The sequence below is a fragment of the Somniosus microcephalus genome, chromosome 8, assembly GCF_052327205.1.
Source record: "Somniosus microcephalus isolate GS21.2 chromosome 8, FLI_Smic_1.0, whole genome shotgun sequence".
Lineage (NCBI taxonomy): Eukaryota > Metazoa > Chordata > Chondrichthyes > Squaliformes > Somniosidae > Somniosus > Somniosus microcephalus.
Genome location: NC_140994.1, coordinates 263,571,850 through 263,590,626, shown reverse-complemented (window position 1 = coordinate 263,590,626; position 18,777 = coordinate 263,571,850). Strand labels below are relative to the sequence as shown.

At 48.7% G+C, this 18,777-nt stretch overlaps 1 pseudogene; it reads left to right on the top strand.

The window, feature by feature from the left end:
• Window positions 1-1,167: 1,167 nt before the first annotated feature.
• On the top strand, window positions 1,168-1,357 carry LOC147114362 (small nucleolar RNA U3; annotated as a pseudogene).
• Window positions 1,358-18,777: the final 17,420 nt, after the last annotated feature.

The following is an 18,777-nucleotide window of genomic DNA, read 5'->3' as shown; positions in this document are numbered from 1 at the left end:
AGTTTTTGTTTCACATTTCCAGCATCTGCAGTATCTTATTTTCAATGTTACAATTGGTCCGTGTGTCTTTGGAGGAGAGAGGAAATTAAAAATTAGCACTTTAGATCATCGCTGTTCAGTGCACATTTGTGGCTATTGCGTGAGATTAACAAAAAGAAAGACTTGCATCTATATAGTGTCTTTCATGACGTCCCAAAGCGCTTTACAGACAATGAAGTCGGGTTTTTTTTGTGTAGTCATTGTTGTAATGTAGGAAATGCGGCAGCCAATTTGCACATAGCAAGCTCCCAGAAACAGTAATGAGATAATGACCAGATAATCTGTTTTTTTAGTGATGCTGATTGAAGGATAAATATTGGCCCCAGGACATCGGGGAGAACTCCCCCCTGCTCTTCCTCGAAATAGTGCCCGTGGGATCTTTTACGTCCAACTGAGAGAGCAGACGGGGCCTCGGTTTAACGTCTCATCCGAAAGATGGCACCTCCGACAGTGCAGCACCCCCTCAGTACTGCCCCTCCGACAGTGCAGCACTCCCTCAGTACTGCCCCTCCGACAGTGCGGCGCTCCCTCAGTACTGCCCCTCCGACAGTGCGGCGCTCCCTCAGTACTGCCCCTCCGACAGTGCAGCACTCCCTCAGTACTGCGCTGGAGTGTCAACCTAGATTTTTTGTGTTCACGTCTTTGGAGTGGAACTATGAGCCCATGACCTTCTGACTAAGAGGCGTGAGTGCCACCCAGTGAGCCACGGCTGACACAGAGCAGAATCAGCGGCGATGCCACACTGCATCGTTATCCACCACACACTGCCTCGGGTTAGTTTCATATAGGAGGAACAGTCAGATGGGCAAGGTACTGTCGGACAACTAGTCCCCGTGTAAGTATACCCAGCATGGGTTTCTGTCTTAAGCAAAATAGGGCTAAGAAAGAAAATCAAAATGTGTTAGAAGATGGGAAAAATACAGCTTGATGCGGCAGGATCTAAATATTCAGATCACATTGCAGCAAAGAATTGTAAAATAAAATTCTGCGCTCTGTATTAGCACAACCCTGCTCTGAATCGCGCAGGTACTGCACCCGCCTAGCCGCGTACACCGCAGCACTTGTTTGCATTACTAATAACAGAAAGAAATGAAATTCCCATTGAAAATGCATTTTGCACCACTACAGCAGAAATTGGGGATCTTTTCTATCGGTCGTTCCTGGAGAGATGTGCTCCTAAAGTGTGGGCTCACTAGCCAGGAGAATAGTGTTCTCGTCTGAGCAAGAAGTAGGTATCGGGTGCTGCTCTTGACGGCTGCTCTGTCACTGAGTGTTCTGCCCTTCATGGGGGCTCTGGAGGGAAAGAGCACAGAAATGACCGTGCAACCAGGCAAAGACCCATACAGTATCAGTTTAATTGGGTGCAGTTGAATAATCAATATCTTTGCGATTCTTCTGCATCGTAAAGGATTAAGAAATTTCACTTTCTCTACCAAGTTTCTAAAATCCTTGGCAGGATTTCAGAACCCTTGAGATTGGAGTAAAAGTCCCAAGGCTTGAGAGCAGTTCTAGAGCTACCTTTGAAGATGCGAGGGCTAATTTTAAAATTAATGGATGGTAAATTTCAGGGAGTGTGCATTCTTTGAGTCAACCCTATTCTGCTTTCTTTCAGTGCAGTTAGAAAAAAATACTTGCATTTCTGTAGCGCCTTTCACGGCCACCTGACGTCCCAAAGCCAATTAATTATTTTTTGACGTGTAGTCACTGTTGTAATGTAGGAAACGTGACCGCCAATTTGCACACAGCAAGCTCCCACAAACAGCAATGTGATAATGACCAGTTTTTAGTGATAATTGAGGGTTAAATATTGGCCTAGGACACCAGGGATAACTTCACTGCTCCTCTTCGAAATAGTGCTGTGGGATCTTTTACGTCCACCTGACGAGAGCAGTCAGGGCCTTGGTTTAATGTCTCATCCGGACGACAGCACCGACAGTGCAGCACTCCCTCAGTACTGCACGAGCGCCTCATGATGCTTCGGCTCACCCTAACCCGGAACCAGTGCGCTACGGTTATCAGTGCATACGCCCAACACTGGAAGCCACAGACGAGACCAAAGAGGAATTCTACTCCAGCCTCGAGCAATCCCTGTCCCGAGTCCCAACGGGCGACAAGCTGATCCTCCTTGGCGACTTCAACGCCAGAGTTGGAAAGGGCACAGACCTCTGTGGAGATGTGATCAGCAGAGAGGGGGTAGGGAAAGCCAACTCCAACGGTACCCTCCTCCTGTCGAAATGGTTAGAACATGGCCTTGTCATAACCAACACCTTGTTCCATCAGAGACACAAGTACAAGGCTTCATGGCAGCACCCTCGCTCCAAGCACTGGCACCTGCTGGACTACGTCATCGTCCGAGCGAGGGACCGCAAGGACGTCTGCATCACCTGCGCCATGACAGGAGCTGACGACTGCTGGACAGACCACCGCCTATTCCGCTCTGTCATCTCCATCATTGTAGCCCTAAAACAGAAGCAATGCTGCAGGAAAATCAACGTTGGAGCACTCAAAGACCCCGCTAAGAAAGCCCTAGTCAGCCGGCGCCTCACAAACAACCTGACGACTCCCAGTGATGCAGAGACACGTCGATGTCGACAGCGCCTGGTCTGCATTCAAGGCCCATAATCAGCACCTGTGAAGAGATGCTCAGTCACTCGACCAGGAAACACCAAGACTGGTTTGACGAGAACGACCAGGAGATCCTTTTTTAAAATTCGTTCATGGGATCAGGGCGTCGCTGGCAATGCCAGCATTTATTGCCCATCCCTAGTTGCCCTTGAGAAGGTGGTGGTGAGCCACCTTCTTGAACCGCTGCAGTCCGTGCGGTGAAGGTGCTCCCACAGTGCTGTTAGGTAGGGAGTTTCAGGATTTTGACCCAGCGACGATGAAGGAGCGGCAATATACTTCTAAGTCAGGATGGTGTGTAACTTGGAGGGGAACTTGGAGGTGATGGTGTTCCCATGCGCCTGCTGCCCTTGTCCTTCTAGGTGGAAGAGGTCGCGGGTTTGGGAGGTGCTGCCGAAGAAGCCTTGGTGAGTTGCTGCAGTGGATCTTGTAGATGGTACACACTGCAGCCACGGTACGCTGGTGGTGGAGGGAGTGAATGTTTAAGGTGGTGGATGGGGTGCCAATCAAGCGGGCTGCTTTGTCCTGGATGGTGTCGAGCTTCTTGAGTGTTGTTGGAGCTGCACTCATCCAGGAGCTAATAAGCCCCAATGGCAAGGCATTCCTGATCTGGAAACAGCAACAGAACTCGAGAGCAAGAAAGCAGCTCTACAGACGCCTGAAGGCCGAGGTCCAACAAAAACTCACGACCTAAAGAACAGATAGTGGGTGGAGAAAGCGCAGGAGATCCAGCAGCTAGCCGACAACCATGACGTGCATGGATTCTTTAGCGCAGTCAAGACCATCTACGGCCCAAGCACCCAAGGCCCTTCCCCACTGCGGGCCAAAAACGGAGAGGTACTTATCAAGAACAGGGAGGCAGTCAGTGCTTGCTGGAAGGAGCAGTTCGAAGATCTCCTTAACCGAGACTCTGTCTTCGATGCGAGTGTCCTCAACTCCATCCCGCAGCATGCTACCCACCACCATCTCAGCACAACCCCAGCCTGGCATGAGGTTGAAAAGGCCATCCGACAACTGAAGAACAACAAGGCCTCAGGAGCAGATGGAATCCCTGCCGAAGCACTAAAGCATGGCGGAGAAGCACTACTGGCGTGAATTCATGAACTCATTTCTCTTATCTGGAAGGAGGAAAGCATGCCAGGGGATCTTAGAGATGCCGTAATTGTGACCATCTTCAAGAAAGGTGAGAAGTCCGATTGCGGTAATTACAGATGAGTTTCCCTGCTGCCTGCCACAGGGAAAGTCATTGCAAGAATCCTCCTCAATCACTTTCTCCCAGTGGCTGAAGAGCTCCTCCCAGAGTCGCAATGCGGATTCCGCCCACTAACGGGCACAATGGACATGATCTTCACAGCACGTCAATTAAAAGAGAAATGCAGGGAACAGCACCAACCGTTGTACATGGCCTTCGTTGACCTCACAAAGGCCTTCGACACTGTCAACCATGAGGGATTATGGAGTGTCCTCCTCAAATTTGGCTGCCCTCAGAAGTTTGTCACTATCCTCCGTCTGCTTCACGACGACATGCAAGCCACGATCCTGACCAACGGTTCCACCACAGACCCAATTCACATACGGACCGAGGTCAAGCAAGGCTGTGTCATCGCACCAACGCTCTTCTCGATCTTCCTTGCTGCAATGCTCCATCTCACCCTCAGTAAGCTCCCCGCTGGGAGTGGAGCTAATTTACAGAACAAACAGGAAACTGTTCAACCCCTGTCGGCTCCAGTCCAGATCCAAGGTCGTCCCATCCTCTGTCATCGAATTACAGTATGCAGACGACGCTTGCATCTGTGCTCACTCGGAGGTCGAACTCCAAACCATCGTCAACACCTTCACCGAAGTGTACGAGAGCGTGGGCCTTACACTAAACATCCGTAAGACAAAGGCCCTCTACCAACCTGCCCCCGCCACACAGTACTGTCCCCCGATTATCAAAATCCACGACACGGCCTTTCCATACCTCAGGAGCCTACTGCCAACAAGGGCATTAATCGATGACGAAGTCCAACACCGCCTTCAGTGTGCCAGTGCAGCCTTCGGTCACCTGGGGAAAAGAGTGTTTGAAGACCAGGACCTCAAACCCGGCACCAAGCTCATGGTCTACAGAGCAGTAGTGACACCCGCCCTCCTGTATGCTACAGAGACATGGACCATGTACAGCAGGCACCTCAAAGCACTGGAGAGGTATCACCAACGCTGCCTCCGCAAGATCCTGCAAATCCATTGGCAGGATAGGTGCACCAATGTCAGTGTTCTCGCTCAAGCCAACATCCCCAGCATCGAAGCTTTGACCACGCTCGATCAGCTCCGATGGACGGGTCACATCATCCGCATGCCCGATACGAGACTCTCTAAACAAGCGCTCTACTCGGAGCTCCGACACGGCAAGAGACCCCCGGGTGGGCAGAAGAAACGTTTCAAGGACACCCTCAAAGCCTCCTTGAAAAACTGCAACATCCCCACCGACATCTGGGAATCCCTGGCCCAAGACCGCACAAAGTGGAGGAGAAGCATCCGGGAAGACGCCGAACACCTCGAGTCTCTTCGCTGGGAGCAAGCGGAAGCCAAGCGCAGGCAATGCAAGGAGCGCACGTCAACCCAAGCACCCCAACCCACCCGCCCCTTCAACCACCGTCTGCCCCACCTGTGACAGAGACTGTAGGTCCCGCATTGGACTCATCAGTCACCTGAGAACTCATTTTTAATGAGGTTCCGAGGGACTGCCTAAGAAGAGGCCTTCCCTCAGTACTGCACTACAATGTCAGCCTAGATTTTAGTGCTCATTTCTCAGGAGTGGGACTATGAACCCACAACCTACCGACTCAGAGGCGAGGGCGCTACCCACGGAGCCACTGGCTGACACACAGTTAGCATAAAATCAATTGTGTTTAAAGTTATACAAATGGTATGAAAAAGAGTCCATATTCTGCATTTACAAAGAATTAAGCCACCTCTCTTACATGGTTTCAGTGTAAATTACAGAATCAAAATCCAGTCTTGAATAATTTAAACTGTCTTATTCACACCCTCTTGTGGTTAAAAACAGAAAACTACAGAATATGATTTGAGTACCAATATTTGACATACTGGTTGGGATTTTCCCCTTTCCTGTTGCTAATGTTAATTAATATAAATACAGGTGTATTTACAGAGTTTTCATCATATAGTTAAAACTGTTACTTTCCTTTCCAGTTACATACACATTATCCCAGCAGTAGCGCAGATTGTGAACGAGTATGAATACGAATTTGATCCTCATGTAGATATTTTGCTGTTGTAGAAATAGAAGGACACCGCATGCAAACGCAAGTTCATAAGCAATGTAAAGAGCGCTTTAAGGCTCGCAAGGAACACCTTCTGGTTTAAGCTGGCCTACATAACAACAGTCACAAGCTTAAAAATAGATAATTTTTTTTATTTGTTCCTGGAATGTGGACGTCACTGGCAAGGCCAGCATTTATTGCCCATCCTGAATTGCCCTTGAGAAGCCAGCTTCTCGAAACGCTGAAGTGTGAAGGAATAAGCTATATAACCTATTCAGAAAAATACACTATCTTATGAAGGAGTTCTGGCTTTATTAAAACATGACAAACTGGGTTTGGAAATTTAGAAACCTAACTATGAAATAGCTATGAGAGCATTCTGGCTATTGAGATAAGACAGTTGTTGACCCTTAATAAATAACCTTATTGAAACAGAAGGTGCATGGCTCCGATAAGCTGAACTTTTGGGAACAAAACAATGGTTCATCCTGGATAAGGTGTTCTAATTTAAACTTCGTAAAGAATGCACTTAAAATAAGGAACATCTGCCCTCGTAAAGATGACACAAAATAAGGAACACTTGCCATTCACACCGTTTTTATATGGTGACCCTGGAACACCTGGAGATGAGACAAGATTCTGGCTGATGTGGCAGTAAGAATTGAAGAGGTCGGCAGATAGATGACTAGGGATAATTAACTTGCATCAGCAGAAAACCTTAAAGGAAATACCACTGGAAAAGGGTATAAATATTGAACTTTCAAATGGAATATCAGACTCACTTTAATCGGGCAAAGCGATTCTCGGCTTCAGAGGCGGCTCTGTAGTCTACCACTCTTTGTACCTTGGGGATCAAAGGTATTTGATATTGATGGATATCCTGTATAAGAAACCTTTAAAAACTGTAATACTGTAGCGAAGTTAAGATTTAAAACTAAGATTCTCTGTTAAAGTTGCGATTGACTGATTCACCAACTGTAAATTGCATGTCGGTTCTTTTAATAAACATCTATATATTTTTAAAATTGTCTCACATAAGACTTCTGTATCAAAAACTCGTGAGCTCAATCTCTGTACACTCTTTGGTGAAGAGGTGCACAATTCTGAGGAAGTTTTCCGGACCCTCATAATATTCGGGATGTTACAGTCTAGCTAAACTTATTAAAAGCGCTATCTGAAGGATGGTAACATTCTCAGGTTGTTCCTTTCCTTTAGGGAGAGATAGCCTGGACCTTTAGACCCAGTTAAGCATCTTTAGGATTCGGCTACCTCAAACTTTAGTTGAAAGTGAATGTCTGAGAAATACGCCTGATCCGTGGTAGCCCTAAAGGGGCTAGGACTAGTAAATATCCCTTCAGCAGTCCGCGTGCAAAAGATACTCCCACAGTGCTGTTAGGGCGGTAGTTCCAGGATTTTGACCCAGCGGCGATGAAGGAGCGGACGATATATTTCCAAGTCAGGCTGATGTATGACTTGGAGGGGAACTTGGAGGTGATGGTGTTCCCATGTGCCTGCTGCCCTTGTCCTTCGACCAGTCGAGGTCACGGGTTTGGGAGGTACTGCCGAAGAAGCCTTGGTGAGTTGCTGCAGTGCATCTTGTAGGTTGTACACACTGCAGCCCCGGTACGCCGGTGGTGGAGGGAGTGAGTAATTGTGTACAAAGTGCATTGACATGATAAGTGAAAACATCTCAAATCACTTCACTTTACTATATATGGGAACAGTAGCATAGTCGTTACATTACTGGACCAGTGATCCAAAGGCCGCGACTAATGTTCTAGAGACATGAGTTCAAATCCCACCACGGCAGCTAGGGAAGTTAAATTCAGTTAATTAAATAAATCTGGAATAAAAAGCTAGTATCAGTAATGGTGACCATGAAACTATCGGATTGTAGTAAAAACCCATCATTTGTCCTTTAGGGAAGGAAATCTGCCGTCCTTACCCGGTCTGGCCGATACGTGACTCCAGACCCACAGCAATGTGGTTGACTCTTAACTGCCCTCTGAAATGGCCCAGCGAGACACTCAGTTGTAAAAAACCGCTACGATAAACAATAATACGAATAAAACCAGATGGACCACCTGGCATCGGCCTCGGCACACCCAGCCCAGTTGACCCTGCAAAGTCCTCCTCACTAACATCTGGGGACTTGTGCCAAAATTGGGAGAGCTGTCCCACAGACTAGTCAAGCAACAGCCTGACACAGTCATACTCACAGAATCATACCTTTCAGCCAATGTCCCGAACTCCTCCATCACCATCCCTGGGTATGTCAGGGATGGTGGCACAGTGGTAGACAGTTGGGAAGGAGTGGCCTTGGGAGTCCTCAACATGGACTCTGGAAGTCTCAATGCTTCAGGTCAAGGAAACCTCCTGCTGAATACCATCTGTTAAGTCTGTGTGTTATATTGCGAATTACTACACAGACCACAAGAGTAAACTTTAACAGGACTTTACTATTCGAAGGTCAGGGCGGAACTGCCCAATAAATCATTACACAGCACTTATATACTGGTGTGGTCACCACCGGTATTACAGTATACAGCAGCCAAGATAAAGTAGTGCAACTCTTAAAATAGTTCCCTTAAAGGTAGAACGGTTCTCTTAAAGGTGGAACGGTTACATGCACTACAATCCTCCCTTTTTAGCTTAACAGTATATGTTCCCCATTAAACATAACATCATAACATATATACACAACTTCATGTGAAACAGTTCACAGATTCAGTCTCTGCGGTGGCGCCTCCTGCGCTTCCTGACTCGGTCCGGATAACGCCTCGGTGGTGTAGTAGGTTCTTGTTGCTGGGGTGACTCATCTAATAGTCCTTCACTGGACTTAACAGCTTGAACTTCCGTAGCTTCAGAACCAGCTTGAACTTCCGTAACTTCAGAACCAGCATTGCTGACTTCTAAAAGCTCGAGTACCTTGGGAAGTTTTTCTACTTCCAAACTGATTTGACTCAGTTCGGAGGGACCACGTGCGTGACCTGGTAGAGGTGATAATGGTTCAGATGGGTCATCATCTTCTGCTTCGTCTTTTCCTTTTCTGCTTCTTGGAGACTCTCTGGGCTCCACTCCCAGCTGCATGCACAGTTCCTCCTCCTCTTCCTCCAGCTGTTGCCGTAGTAGCGCCACCATCTCCCGGTGTTTCTTAGACTTTTCGTGATTCTTCATGGTTTTTGCACTTTGGAAGATTTCCCCACAAGCTGGGCAGAACAGGTCGTGGTAATATTCGGTGTCGTACAGGTCGTGGTAATATTCGGTGTCGTCCTGAGCTAGGCCAGCGAGAGGGTCTTCTATTTCCTCCATACCCAGCTGGACGTTAGCCAGCTTTTGTCCCAAATCCAGACATCTCTCCTGAAGAGACTTCTTCATGTGTTCAGCTTCATCCAGCTTTTTCTGGGCTTCCTGCAAGTCTTTTACTAATGACATCATTTGTGATTTCAATACTTCAACTTCATTCGGAGATTGATTGATCGGACTATTCAATCCCTCTACTGGAGCAGCTGTTTCAGCATTCTGTTGTTCTACATTGACGTGAGTCAGCGTACTCTTGGCATTCAAGGGCTGCTCTGTTGCAATCTTCTCAGTCTGTGTTGCAACCTCAGCTATTTCAATAACTTTTGAGAGCTCCGAACCCCTTTCCTTTGAAGATTGAAGCTCGTGTTCAAGTTTTTCCCATTTCAGAGTCTTGTCCCTCAGCATATGAAGGAGTTGGCTGACCGTTAACTCTTCTGACATCAGACGTTTCCCAGTATCGTCGTCATGTGTTTTTGACGTATAGGCTGCAGGGCTGTTTGTACCCTTGCACTGGGGCTCCTTTGCTGCTTTTAATTCGCCATCATCCGCAGCCTCCACCATTCGAATTTCAACAAATGAATCGTCCGGTGATGCTGCACCCAACTTCAGTAGGAGCTCAGAATTCATGGCAACCCAATCAGCCTTTTCTGCCTGCAACCTGCTAACAAGTGCCTTCAGTTGCTGAACATCTTGCTCCACCAGATTAGAGCACGCACCTTCAGAGACCGAATCAGCTTTGATTCATTTGGCCTCCTCGCGCAGACGGTTTGTGTGCTCCTGCTCCATTTTCTCCATCAGCTGCTTCTGTTGTCTTTCCAGATTCTCCCACTCTGTGTCAAAGAACTTTTTCATTGCATTCATCTCTTGCTCAAGACGGCAAATCATTTGTTCTAATTGCTGTTGTAGTTTGAAATGGAGTTGAGTTTGAGCCCGGTGTTCCTCAGAAATGTGCATGTCTGTAGACTGGACAGACTCAGAATTCTATGTTGTCAAACTATGTTGTTGTTGTTCAGTGGAATTCTGCTCTGATACTTTGTTCTCCTCTGAAGCATAAGCATTTATGCACTCCTTCGTTTTTCCATCATTAGTCTGCAAGTCCATTTTAGACTTGTCTTTTGCACATGGGCTGGTCTTACCATCATCAGTTCCAGAGTCTGAGCTGATTGTCTTCACCGAGTTCTCACTCTTTATTGCTTTTAGGGAGTGCCAGTCCATATTTATTTTCCTGATCCACTCCCGTCCCAGAAGTGGTGGACCTCCCTCAGGTAGTACATATAAGTCCATTCCTTGGTGTTCTTTGCCCTTGTGTCTCACCTTGACTTTTATCTTTCCGATGGGGTATACACTTTGCCCCGTGTATGTCTGCAATACAATCTTGGTATCTCTCAAGGGTATATGTGAGAATAGCCGCTTGTAGTCCCTTCGGTTTATGACTGTTAGGGCTGATCCTGTGTCCAATTCCATTTTCACTTGGACTCCGGCTATCTTGAGCGTGACCCAGATAGTTTGTAGGTCAGCTTCCTTACTCACATTGTGAATTCTCAGACTACCCAGTTCCTGGCTGTTGGAGTCTGAATCTGAATTCTGTTCATCCGAACTCTTCTCAGCCACCTTATGTACCTTCCTGCACTTTTCCTGCGGTGACTTTTTGTTGCTGGTCTTCTTACCTGACCGGCATACGTTAGCTATGTGACCAAGCTTGCCACATTTTCTATATTCCTGGTTTTTAAACCAGCATTGGTTCTGATCGTGTGTTGTCTTTCCACAACGATAACATTTCGTTGTACCCAAAGCCATTTGATCTACGCTGAGTACCGCTGCCTTCAGCTGCATTTCCGCCTTGCCTCTCGCTGCGGCTTCGTGCGATGCTGCAATAGAGACAGCCTTATCAAGTGTAAGATCATTCTCTTCGAGCAGTCGCTTTTGTGTTCCTTCCTTTGACAACCCACACACGAACTTGTCTCTCAGTGCCTCTGTCAGATTTTCCCCAAACTGACAGTATTTCGCTAGCCTACGCAGTTCAACCAAGTACTCCGCGTTGCTTTCCTCTTTCAGTTGCGTTCTCGCATAAAATTTAAATTGTTCCGCTAACATCAGCGGTGTGGGGTTCAAATGATCCTTCAGGACAGCAACAATATTAGCGAAAGTCTGATCCGTCGGTTTAGCTGGTGATAGAAGATGCTTCAATAGCCCGTATGTCTTCGCACCCATTGAGTTTAGTAAGGTTAGTGCTTTATCATCATTTGATATTTTATTTGCCTTACAATATATCTCTATGCGTTCTACATATGTGGCCCAATCTTCCACATCGGGATCGAAATCGTTGATGTTACCACGCTTAGGCATCTTCGCAATCTTTTTGAGAAACAACAACGAAATTTTTCTTTAACTTTTTTTTTCAAAAATGGCGGTTTCCCACGCTTGTCTTCTTCCCCGCCTCCGCGAATGGCGGTTTCCCGCGTTTCTTCCTCGGGCGGGAGGGGTAAAGCTTTGCCCTCGGGCGACGACCGCTGGCTTTCGGGGTTCGCAGCCTGCGCGCCGGCTTCAGTTTATTCTGAAAGCGCGAGAACAGCTGATTGAGTTCCTTGTTCCCTTTTCCGACAGGGGCAACCGGGCGCTGGGGACAACCAGTTGGCGGCGGACAGTTCCAGCTCTTGGTCCTTTGCGGAAAGCTGCTGTAAGCCGCTGGGCGGAAATCTCGCTCGGTCTCCCTCGCTCGGTCCCGTTCTCCCTCGCTCGCTCGGTCTCCCTCGCTCGCACGGTCTCGTTCCCCCCTCGCTCGCTCGGTCTCGTTCCCCCCTCGCTCGCTCGGTCTCGTTCTCCCTCGCTCGCTCGGTCTCGTTCTCCCTCGCTCTCCCGCTCGCTCGGGCTCTGTCTCTCCCGCTCGCTCGGGCTCTGTCTCTCCCGCTCGCTCGGGCTCTGTCTCTCCCTCAGCGGTTTTCAATCGTGCCTCCCAGCCCCTCTCGCAGTCCGGTCCTTTCCCCCCCCTGGCTGCGGCTGAGTTCTCCGCGGTTTTTTAAAATATTTCCTCCCGCGCCTTACGATCCCGGTCGCAGCGCCTCGCGGCCTCGGTAGCTGCCCGGCCTTTTTCACCGGTCGCGGTCGAGCTGTCTCTTGACGCTGTTGCGTCTCCCAGCCCGCTTGTAGCCCGGTCTCTCACACCGGCTGCGTTCCCGCTTGTAGCCCGGTCTCTCACACCGGCTGCGTTCCCGCTTGTAGCCCGGTCTCTCACACCGACTGCGTTTGCCTGCACCGCGGCTTCCGTGCCCTACGCTGCCCCAGTCTCAGCGCCTCTGGCCCCGACTTCTGTCCGGCTCCTTTCCCCGGCCGTGGTCGAGTTCTCCGCCCTTATATCCTCCGTTTAAAAAAAATTTTTTCTCCCCTACTCACAGTCAACGTGGCCAACTTGCTTCTCGACGCTGATCGGCTCACCCACCACCGTGATAGAAGGGACGACCACTGCCTGTTGCTGATGGAAGGCTTCGTGTCAGAATTCTTCCTTCTTCCTTTGCTCTGTAGACTCGAGTCTTCTCTCAGCAGAATGACGAGGGCGGATGCCTCTTCTCGACGCCCGTTAAACTGCCTTGGATGTATCTCTGCCGCAGGGTAAGATCGAACTCGTCGCCACTGTTAAGTCTGTGTGTTATATTGCGAATTACTACACAGACCACAAGGGTAAACTTTAACAGGACTTTACTATTCGAAGGTCAGGGCGGAACTGCCCAATAAATCATTACACAGCACTTATATACTGGTGTGGTCACCACCGGTATTACAGTATACAGCAGCCAAGGTAAAGTAGTGCAACTCTTAAAATAGTTCCCTTAAAGATAGAACGGTTCTCTTAAAGGTGGAACGGTTACATACACTACACCATCGACTGCCATCCCTCAGCTGATGAATCAGTACTCCTCCAAGCGAAAACAGCATGCTATAGACAGAGCTGAGCGATCCCACAATCAACGGTTCAGATCAAAGCTCTGCAGTCCTGCCACATCCAGTCGTGGATGGTGGTGGACCATTAGACAACTAACGGAACATAAGAACATAAGAAATAGGAGCAGGAGTTGGCCATACAGCCCCTTCGAGCCTGCTCCGCCATTCAATAAGATCATGGCTGATCCTCGACCTCAACGCCACTTTCCCGCACTATCCCCATATCCATTGATTCCCTTAATATTCAAAAATCTATCGCTCTCTGTCTTGAATATACTCAATGACTGAGCCTCCACAGCCCTCTGGGCTAGAGAATGACAAAGATTCACCACCCTCTGAGTGAAGAAATTCCTCCTCATCTCAGTCCTAAATGGCCGACCCCTTATTCTGAGACTGTGACCCCTGGTTCTAGACTCCCCAGCCAGGGGGAAACATCCTCCCTGCATCTACCCTGTCAAGCCCTGTAAGAATTTTGTATGTTTCAATGAGATCACCTCTTATTCTTCTAAACTCTAGAGAATATAGGCCTAGTCTGCTCAATCTGTTCTCGTAGGACAATCCCCCCATCCCAGGAATCAGTCTGGTGAACCTTTGTTGCACTCCCTCTATGGCAAGTATATCCTTCCTTAAGTAAGGAGAACAGAACTGTACACAGTCCTCCAGGTGTGGTTTCACCAGGGCCCTATATAATTGAAGTAAGACGTCTTTACTCTTATACTCAAATCCTCTTGTAATAAAGGCCAACATACCATTTGCTTTCCTAATGGCTTGCTGTACCTTCATGTTAACTTTCAGTGATTCGTGTACAAGGACACCCAGGTCCCTCTGAACACCAACATTTCCCAATCCCTCACCATTTAAAAAATACTCTGCTTTTTTATTTTTCCTACCAAATTGGATAACTTCACATTTCTCCACATTATATTCCATTTGCCATGTTCTTGCCCACTCACTTAACCTGTCTATATCCCCTTGAAGCCTCCTTGCATCCTCCTCATAACTTACATTCCCACCCAGCTTTGTATCATCAGCAAACTTGGATATATTACATTTGGTCCCCTCATCTAAATCATTGATGTAGATTGTGAATAGCTGAGGCCCAAGCACTGATCCTTGCGGTACCCCACTAGTTAAAGCCTGCCAACCCAAAAATGACCCGTTTATTCCTACTCTCTGTTTTCTGTCCGTTAACCAATCCTCAATCCATGCTAGTATATTACCCCCAATCCCATGAGCCCTAATTTTGTTTAATAACCTCTTGTGTGTCACCATATCGAATGCCTTCTGAAAATCCAAATACACCACATCCACTGGTTCCCCCTTATCTATTCTGCTAGATACAACCTCAAAAAACTCTAACAGATTTGTCAAACACGGTTTCCCTTTCATAAATCCGTGTTGACTCTGCCCAACCCTATTATTATTTTCTAAGTGCCCTGTTACCATGTCCTTAATAATAGATTCTAGCATTTTCCCTACTACTGATGTCAGGCTAACTGGTCTGTAGTTCCCTATTTTCTCTCTCCCTCCTTTCTTAAATAGTGGGGTTACATTTGCCACCTTCCAATCTGCAGGAACCGTTCTAGAATCTATGGAATTTTGGAAAATGACAACCAATGCATCCACTATCTCTATAGCCACCTCTTTCAAAACCCTGTGATGTAGGCCATCAGGTCCAGGGGATTTATCGGCTTTCAGTCCCATTAATCTCTCCAGTACTACTTTTTTACTAATACTAATATCTTTCAGTTCCTTATTCTTGCTAGATCCTTGGTTGTCAGCTATTTCCGGGAAGATTTTTGCGTCTTCTTCCGTGAAGACAGACACAAAGGGCTCAAATTTCATTGGGCCGTTGAGGCGGGATTGGAGGCGTGTGGGGGGTTAAAATTGCAGAAACTGGTGGGCGGGCCCAACCCCACCTCCATCCTACCTCCAAGCAATTTTCATTAAATCGTGTCTACTGGTCCCGTCTCCGTCCCGCCTCCAAGAGGCGGGATAGGCCGTTAAGGCCCTTTACAAGCACTACATTGCTTCTATAATGCCATTTTGATAGGCCTTTGTGATTTTAACCCCTTTCCCACATGAAGCACGCCTGTTCTGAAACACAAAGGTGAAACCTGGTGGGAGCACAATTGGATTGCTGACTATCAGCTGCAGCTCAACCATTAAAGAGGAGGTTTGATCAGCCATCATTTGCAGGTGGCAGGACTTTGTTGTCTCAGGTCTGGGGGAACTTTTAGAAGGCATAACCACAGCTGTGGAAGTTTGGAGCCTGACACCCATCTCCAGTATGACCTGCTGGGAAACCCCTCTCCCCACCTTGACTGAGTGCTTCCTCAACTGAGGCATATACCAGAAGCATGGGAGACATTTATTTCCTTCCCTTCTGGACATCAGATGAGGACGAAGACCAGCCATGGCACCAGCAGAACCATGAACAACAGCAGCACCAACATCAGCAGCAACAACAGGAGCGCCAAGCTGCTGCTCACCCACCTGAAGCTGCACAGGCCAGAAGGCGCCAGTGTGCGACCACATTGCTGCCCGGGATGCAAGGAATGCACTCATCTTGGCCAGATTTGTTTAGCCTAGCCAATCAAGCACTTTTGCCTCGCAGCTTCTTACCAGAGCATCGACAATGGCCAAGAACCAAGAACCTAGCACTCTGACCACCATACTGACAATTGCAAGTAATCCTAAGCCCTCAATGTGGAAGTCCCATTAGCGAAATGACACACGCCACAACTGCAGGAGTAGCCATCAGACTTTTTATTTACAGTAACCATTTGATGGCTTTTTAACATAAAACCTCAAATTTCACCCAAGTGACTACCCTTGTGACTATTTGTGCAGTATCTTTCTCTTACGCGTGCTCCTACGTGGTGCTTCCCCTGTGGCTTCAGCAGATGTGGAGGCCCCTTGCTCAGTTTCTTGCTGCTCCTGCCTCGACACCTTTGGTGGGCGTCCTCTGGGGTTGCAACCCTGTGAGGGCTTGCCAACAGTCTGCTGCTCCTGCAGCTGTGCAGGGGTTGAGATGCCGATCTCAGTTGGGTGTGGACTCTGGTGGGGCTCTGACCGAGGGCTCTGCAGTGGCATGGAAGTGTGAGCGCTTGGAGAGGAGCCCCCACTTCCTTGATGTCTGCCACCAACTTCCCTCTCATGGGTCAGGTCCCCCTCAGCGCTTGCAAGTGGCTTGAGAGCACCTTGCTGCACATTTTGGGGGCTATGGGGACGCGTATCTGCACTGGCATTCCTACTCAGAAGGACTTCCATGAAGGTCTGGTTTCTCTGTTCAATAGATGACCATCGCTCCTCCAGAGATGTCATTCTATTCAGAACACTCACCATGTTTTCTGCACTATGGCGACTTATCACCTCCATGGAGGTGGCCATCCTTTCCATGGTGATGCGTTCATGTGCCAATGACTCCACAAAGGCTCTGCTCATGTTCGCTATGGACTCCTCCATTCACTCCACACTCGCAGCGACCCTGGAGACAAAACCTGCCAGAGACTCCTGCATCTGTTCCTGGAGTTCCAGAACCGCTGATCTTATGGATGGACCCAGAGGCAGAGGGTCGACATGCAGCTGAGCCTAGCTGGCAGAGTCCTGCACCCTCCGACTAGGACTCTCCACTGCTGTCCCTGTCTCCACAATCTGCTGATGCTCACTTGTGAGCTGTGATACACCAGGTGTGAATGTCTGCACTGGTGCTGGGTGCGGTGAATTCTGTTGATGCTGCGCCCTCAGAGGTTGCAGCTTCCTCTGAGGAGTCTTGAGGCTCATGCTCTTCCTCCTGGATAGTGGGGACGGGTGCTTGTGATGGTCCTGTGGGGGTGTAAAGGAAAGAGTCAGAGATGTGAGGCCAAGGTTACATGCACATTGCATATTGCAAATGATCATAAATCCATTTGTTAGAGCTTCAGAATCATTATCAGCAACTCATGCAATGTCAATGAGAGAGATGGAAAACTATTCTGTCACCAGCTTGCTGTGATGCACCCGTCTGTCTGTCCCCCACTTGCGCATCGTCCTCCACTCCCATAATCTCCAGGACCGCATCCTCCCAGGGGGTGAGATGGGCTACTGAGAGTGGCCCTCCTCCTGTACTCACTCTTTCTCTCTTATCGTGAGCTCTCTTTACCTGCAATGAGGGAGACAAGTGGAGGTTGAGTGAGAATGAAGGAATGAGTGTAGAGAATCCATAGCATAGATGCTTAGAAGGACACAAAGATGGAGTGAGGTGGCAAGACCAAGGGCCCTCCCTGTGTGTTGTCAGTTGCTTTCATAGCATCACAGTGATAGGGAGTGTGAGAGCTGCATAGTCGAATAGTTAGGTGAATGTGACCATAGAGAGAGAGGGAATGGGTAAGGGTGCATGGATGTCAGTGTCAAGTGGGATGTGGAGGAAGAGATTGCTAAAGCTGAGTGCTGGTGAGGAGAGGCAATGGGGATCAGATTGAGGGTGATGGGAAATTCATACTCACTTTTCCAGTGCGCTGAAGGTCATGAAGCCTCTTCCTGCACTGAATCCATGTTCTGCGGGTTATTGACAAAGGGGAGAAAAATCCAGTTGGTAGCGCCACCCGTTAGCACCTTAAGAGGGCGCTAAGTGGGGCGCAAACCAACTAGCGCCCAGGCGCAGCGATATCTGCGCCTCTTGCGAAATTGACCGGACATTTTGCGGCGGCGCTAAACACTACCGCCACGATCTCCTGCGCCCGCAGATCGTGACGTCAGTCGAGTGCGCAATGCCCCGGTAGCGCCCCGGACCGGATATTGAGTGGCGCCCCCTGCCTTACCGCCTGCCACTAGCAACGACAGGTTGAGGGGAGCGTTTTGCAGTCGGGAAGGGAATGGGGGAGCGCTATTTAAAGGTGACCGCTTCCTGCCATTTTTTGTTGGTGACATTTTTGCATCACGCATTCTGAGAGAGAGAGAGAGAGAGACTTCTGGAGAGATTCAACGCTGTGTGAAGGAGGTTTGGGTACTGAGCAGCACTTTGCAGGTTCATTTTGATTGGCCCTTCCTTGTATCGATTTAGAAGAGACTGTGGGGGCTGCACTCTGAGCTCTTTCCCTGGGCCTCTCCATTGTTCTTTCCAGCAGATTTGATGTACAGGTCTCTCCAGGCTGAGACTCAAGGCTCCAGTGAGCAGGATGTGGCTGCAGAGCAAGATCGACCCTCCCCTTTAAGAACTGACCGACGCCAGTGTGTCTGTGTTCAATCACTAACTGACAGCACCTGCGCTGCGCCCGCCCTCTGAGGTAGCGCCTCGCTCCTCGGCCTTAGCGCCTTAAGACAGGTGTGTAGCACCTGATTTAGCGCTCCAATCACCTCCAGGGGCGATAAAAGCCAAGTTTGCAGTCGGAGGCGATAATTAGCGCCAGGCGCTAATCTTTGCGCCCGGCCAATAATTGCGCCCCAAATGGGGCGATACCGAATTTCTCCCCCAAAGAGTTGACCTCCTCTGCCACCAGGATCCACACAGCCTTGGTTGGCTGGGGAGGCTTCTTCCTCCCTGAAGAAGGGAAGAGCACCTCTTTATTTGCTCTTGCTCCCTCTACTAAAGCCTGCAGGGCAACATCATCAAAGCGGGGTGCAGACCTAG